This window comes from Pecten maximus, chromosome 12 (assembly GCF_902652985.1).
Source record: "Pecten maximus chromosome 12, xPecMax1.1, whole genome shotgun sequence".
NCBI lineage: Eukaryota > Metazoa > Mollusca > Bivalvia > Pectinida > Pectinidae > Pecten > Pecten maximus.
In genome coordinates, this window is record NC_047026.1 from 31,398,109 (window position 1) to 31,405,426 (window position 7,318).

Here is a 7,318-nt window from a genome sequence, read left to right on the forward strand (position 1 = left end):
AGGTCCGTATTTATACAGCATAGCTATGCTAGCTACAATTAGCAACAATTAGCCTTTAAGTCAGCGTTAGTCAACAGCAACTGTCAGCAGGGAGTTTAGATTGGATATGACATCGTTTTCGATCAGAACGATAGTGCCCGTGCTTTACTACTTATGACAATAAGCTGTGGGACACACCTGCGTTCTGTTGTGATCAATAAAACACTCTTTGATCTCAGAATCGTTTTCATTTCACACAAAATTACTAACCTACATCATCTTGTTGAATTAAGGATTCGACCGTGCATCAATAGGTACATTATAACAGATTGTAACCTAAAGTAATGTTGCTACGTCCTTTAGACGCCATATAGTATATACTAATGCACACTGTTCATAAAATCACTGTGACAGCTACGACCATCCACCGTCGATTTGTTTTTTTTCATATTTCCGAAATATTATCTTTACATACATTATTGATGGATTTTTTCCCCAGTAAATGTCATGGTACAATCCCACTTAACAAATAAAAACCGGAAATTCAATAATGACACAAACATTGTAATAACCCGAGGTAAGTTTCCACTTTCTGCCAGAACGCGTACTTAGTACTAATGTTTTCACATACAAGTATTTATTGTTTTTAATAAATTATTCATAATGCCCACTAGAAATTACATCAACAATATGCTATTTGCATTAAACACTGGGTAAGTTCTCCACAATATTCACTTTTCCTGTGGTCGTCGTATGAACAATAACATTGTTTATAACCCATCAAATTTATTCATGAGACCATTTATTTATTTATTCGTGAGACCACGTATTTATCGGTCATATCTATCCAAATCAGTAAATGTATCCACAAAAAAAGAGAAAAAAAATACAAAAGCCTTCCATACATATTATCAAGTACCAAGTCTCCCCCATATACCCTATAGGAGCCTTCCATACATGTTACCGTGTACTGAGTGTCCTCACCCATATACCCTATAGGAGCCTTCCATACATGTTACCGTGTACTGAGTGTCCTCACCCATATACCCTATAGGAGCCTTCCATACATGTTACCGTGTACCAAGTGTCCCACCATATACCCTATAGGAGCCTTCCATACATATTACCGTGAACCAAGTGTCCTCACCCATATACCCTATAGGAGCCTTCCATACATGTTACCATGTACCAAGTGTCCCACCATATACCCTATAGGAGCCTGCAATACATATTACCGTGTACCAAGTGTCCCCCCATATACCCTTTAGGAGCCTTCCATACATGTTACCGTGTACCAAATGTCCCCCTCATATACCCTATAGGAGCCTTCCATACATATTACCGTGTACCAAGTGTCCCACCATATACCCTATAGGAGCCTTCCATACGTATTACCGTGTACCAAGTGTCCTCACCCATATACCCTATAGGAGCCTTCCATACATATTACCGTGAACCAAGTGTCCTCACCCATATACCATATAGGAGCCTTCCATACATGTTACCGTGTACCAAATGTCCCACCATATACCCTATAGGAGCCTGCAATACATATTACCGTGTACCAAGTGTCCCCCCATATACCCTATAGGAGCCTTCCATACGTATTACCGTGTACCAAGTGTCCCCCCATATACCCTATAGGAGCCTTCCATACGTATTACCGTGTACCAAGTGTCCCCCTCATATACCCTATAGGAGCCTTCCATACATATTACCGTGTACCAAGTGTCCCCCTCATATACCCTATAGGAGCCTTCCATACATATTACCGTGTACCAAGTGTCCTCACCCATATACCCTACAGGAGCCTTCCATACATATTACCGTGAACCAAGTGTCCTCACCCATATACCCTATAGGAGCCTTCCATACATGTTACCGTGTACCAAGTGTCCTCACCCATATACCCTATAGGAGCCTTCCATACATATTACCGTGAACCAAGTGTCCTCACCCATATACCCTATAGGAGCCTTCCATACATGTTACCGTGTACCAAGTGTCCCCCCATATACCCTATAGGAGCCCTCCATACATGTTACCGTGTACCAAGTGTCCCACCATATACCCTATAGGAGCCTTCCATACATGTTACCGTGTACCAAGTGTCCCCCCATATACCCTATAGGAGCCTTCCATACATGTTACCGTGTACCAAGTGTCCCACCATATACCCTATAGGAGCCTTCCATACATATTACCGTGTACCAAGTGTCCCACCATATACCCTATAGGAGCCTTCCATACATGTTACCGTGTACCAAGTGTCCCACCATATACCCTATAGGAGCCTTCCATACACAGTTACCGTGTACCAAGTGTCCCACCATATACCCTATAGGAGCCTTCCATACATGTTACCGTGTACCAAGTGTCCCACCATATACCCTATAGGAGCCTTCCATACATATTACCGTGTACCAAGTGTCCCACCATATACCCTATAGGAGCCTTCCATACATGTTACCGTGTACCAAGTGTCCCACCATATACCCTATAGGAGCCTTCCATACATATTACCGTGTACCAAGTGTCCCACCATATACCCTATAGGAGCCTTCCATACATGTTACCGTGTACCAAGTGTCCCACCATATACCCTATAGGAGCCCTCCATACATATTACCGTGAACCAAGTGTCCTCACCCATATACCCTATAGGAGCCTTCCATACATGTTACCGTGTACCAAGTGTCCCACCATATACCCTATAGGAGCCCTCCATACATATTACCGTGAACCAAGTGTCCTCACCCATATACCCTATAGGAGCCTTCCATACATGTTACCGTGTACCAAGTGTCCTCACCCATATACCCTATAGGAGCCTTCCATACATGTTACCGTGTACCAAGTGTCCCACCATATACCCTATAGGAGCCTTCCATACATATTACCGTGAACCAAGTGTCCTCACCCACATACCCTATAGGAGCCTTCCATACATGTTACCGTGTACCAAGTGTCCCCCCATATACCCTATAGGAGCCTTCCATACGTATTACCGTGTACCAAGTGTCCCCCTCATATACCCTATAGGAGCCTTCCATACATATTACCGTGTACCAAGTGTCCCCCTCATATACCCTATAGGAGCCTTCCATACATATTACCGTGTACCAAGTGTCCTCACCTCATATACCCTATAGGAGCCTTCCATACATATTACCGTGTACCAAGTGTCCCCCTCATATACCCTATAGGAGCCTTCCATACATATTACCGTGTACCAAGTGTCCTCACCCATATACCCTACAGGAGCCTTCCATACATATTACCGTGAACCAAGTGTCCTCACCCATATACCCTATAGGAGCCTTCCATACATGTTACCGTGTACCAAGTGTCCTCACCCATATACCCTATAGGAGCCTTCCATACATATTACCGTGAACCAAGTGTCCTCACCCATATACCCTATAGGAGCCTTCCATACATGTTACCGTGAACCAAGTGTCCCCCCATATACCCTATAGGAGCCTTCCATACATATTACCGTGAACCAAGTGTCCTCACCCATATACCCTATAGGAGCCTTCCATACATGTTACCGTGAACCAAGTGTCCCCCCCATATACCCTATAGGAGCCTTCCATACATATTACCGTGAACCAAGTGTCCTCACCCATATATACCCTATAGGAGCCTTCCATACATGTTACCGTGAACCAAGTGTCCCCCCATATACCCTATAGGAGCCTTCCATACATATTACCGTGTACCAAGTGTCCCCCTCATATACCCTATAGGAGCCTTCCATACGTATTACCGTGAACCAAGTGTCCTCACCCATATACCCTATAGGAGCCTTCCATACATATTACCGTGAACCAAGTGTCCTCACCCATATACCCTATAGGAGCCTTCCATACATGTTACCGTGAACCAAGTGTCCCACCATATACCCTATAGGGGCCTTCCATACATATTACCGTGAACCAAGTGTCCCACCATATACCCTATAGGAGCCTTCCATACGTATTACCGTGTACCAAGTGTCCCCCCATATACCCTATAGGAGCCTTCCATACGTATTACCGTGCACCGAGTGTCCCACCATATACCCTATAGGAGCCTTCCATACATGTTACCGTGTACCAAGTGTCCCCCATATACCCTATAGGAGCCTTCCATACATATTACCGTGTACCAAGTGTCCCCCTCATATACCCTATAGGAGCCTTCCATACATATTACCGTGTACCAAGTGTCCCACCATATACCCTATAGGAGCCTTCCATACATATTACCGTGTACCAAGTGTCCTCACCCATATACCCTTTAGGAACCTTCCATACATGTTACCGTGTACCAAGTGTCCCACCATATACCCTATAGGAGCCTTCCATACATGTTACCGTGTACCAAGTGTCCCACCATATACCCTATAGGAGCCTTCCATACATATTACCGTGTACCAAGTGTCCCACCATATACCCTATAGGAGCCTTCCATACATGTTACCGTGTACCAAGTGTCCCACCATATACCCTATAGGAGCCTTCCATACATGTTACCGTGTACCAAGTGTCCTCACCCATATACCCTATAGGAGCCCTCCATACATGTTACCGTGTACCAAGTGTCCCACCATATACCCTATAGGAGCCTTCCATACATGTTACCGTGAACCAAGTGTCCTCACCCATATACCCTACAGGAGCCTTCCATACATGTTACCGTGTACCAAGTGTCCTCACCCATATACCCTATAGGAGCTTTCCATACATGTTACCGTGTACCAAGTGTCCCACCATATACCCTATAGGAGCCCTCCATACATGTTACCGTGTACCAAGTGTCCCCCATATACCCTATAGGAGCCCTCCATACATGTTACCGTGTACCAAGTGTCCCTCCATATACTCTATAGGAGCCTCCCATACGTGTACCAAGTGCTGTAGTTGTTTCTAGGTTTGAGATGGAAATAGAGTTTGCTGATATGTAATAGTGATTTGTAATTGATAGTCTTCAAAATGACCATGTAATATAATCTAACAATTTGGTGACAACTTTCATCCATTCCTATAGTGTGATCTCCCCGTATGTGTGTTAAATCATTACTATTACTATTACAGTGTCAACTCCTTGAATTGACGATGTTATCGTGATCTATAACATTCTTAAAAACAAGCGGCCCTCGATGAGAAAATGGATATAAGATTTTATCACTACACACATATATATATATATATATATAAGTCTTAAATGAAAAATAATTTGTCTTAGTTTTTTCATTTAAGACTTATAAATATATATATACGTAGTGATAAAATCTTATATCCATTTTCTCACACGCATCTAGATATGAAAATATACGGTAATCACTCTGTATGACAAGGTAATCAAACTACAAAGGTGTTTGACTAAACGTGTCAATATATAATATGATTTATACATAAATTACAAATAGCTCTGAGAAAAAAAAAGTGAATTCTTTTCTAAAGTATCGTGTGAGTTGTACTTAATTTATTGGACAATTTTGTGTAAGTGGTTGTGTGTCTTTAATGAAGATATGTATACTACCGGGATAATATGACTTACGTGGTGTAGCTAAGCTTTGTTCCTTAAATATATGATAAAGAGTATCAATTCGAACTTTTACTTTGATGTATGACATTTTTGTAATGTATATCTATGTTATTCCCTGGAAACATAAAAAAAAATTTGATTAACAAAGCGATTCAACTATAGATCACGCGCCAAATGGTGAATAAGGAGACTAAACATAAATAACATTAAAACACCACAAAATAATGCAACACTTGTTTGAATTTAAAGATTATTTATGACCCGTTCAAGCTGAGGAGATTGTTGCTTGAAAGTTTGAATATAACCACGGTTATATATGATAGCGGTGTCCGATATGGTAAAACATTCGATCTACTCTGAAGGTTGTTTCGTCTTTATCATTATCCCATTCACACCAAAATTTTAAAAGTAGTGTGACGAGATGGTAAAAATAAAACAGAGTGCATTTTAACTTCTATCATATTTACTTTACCAACCTGAAGAAAATGTTCCAGAATAACCACGACTAAGTTTGATGACCTATACCAAGTTTGAATAAAAATCGTATAACATGCGCCCAAACTTAGGTGAGCGTTATTTGATTAAAAATCATATAACATGCGCCCAAACTTAGGTGAGCGTTATTTGATTAAAAATCATATAACATGCGCCCAAACTTAGGTGAACGTTATTTGAATAAAAATGCTACAAAGAATAAGCGCAAGCTTGGACAAAAATTGTTTGAATAAAAGGAATATATCTAGTATGCGTTCAAACTAAAGTGAGAGAGGTATTTAAACTAATGTTTGTTAGATTAAGATCTGCCTTTTTTTTAAATGGGTCCAAATTTAAGTGGCGGTTCAGTTTATGGCTATGTGCAGTAAACAACCAACAAGAACGTCTCATGTTTCGCTAGACAATTATTGAAATTAAAATTGTTTTACTACTAAATAAACCATGTCTTTTGATATTGCTGACCTGTTAATATCTTAATATTACTACCAAAGGGGAACAACTCCTCTGGATCTATCACCAATCGCAACATCACGGGGAAATTTCCGGCAACACTCGGAAATTTATATTTTAGATTTCCGAGCGTTGCCAGAAATTTCCCCGAGATGTTGCGATTGGATCTATCACAAGTTCTAAGTTCACAAATACTGGAAACTGTTATTAATCATTGGAATCACTCATGCGTGCTTTTGAATAACATAGCCGTGATCTTCGTACATAACCAAGATCGATCACGTTTTTGGTTGAAGGTCATTTTGACCGGATGAATTATGTACGGCTGCAACGGATATTGATCCAATGAAATAAAATAAAATAAAGAACCTATTTTTCGCTTTATAATACGGGTACATCGATACCCAGTATAGATACGTAGGACATACTGATTGACACCAAGCAAGGTAAATCTATAACCATCACAGGGAACCCATGGAGAAGTATGCCGTCTCTAATAACGCTACCTCATTATAGTATTGATTGGCGACTTCAGCACATAAATACAATGAAGTAGGCATTACTATAGCCATGGGATAACAGACGTTTGAACAAAACCAGAACAAGAAAGAAATCAAATTTCATTACTATGGAGACAACCAAAACGGAATAATGATACGAAACACACTAGATAGTACAAGGGAAGTTTCATATTTATCGGCATTCCGATCTAGTCCGGTTCGAGTTGATGTGTTCGTGCAATCTGAACGTGAATCCGGTATTTAAATCTACTTAGGAAATTAAAGTACCCAGGTCACAAATTTTAAATAACTTGTTCTTTATGAAGTAAGTATCGCTGTATAACCCGTGACCCAATTAA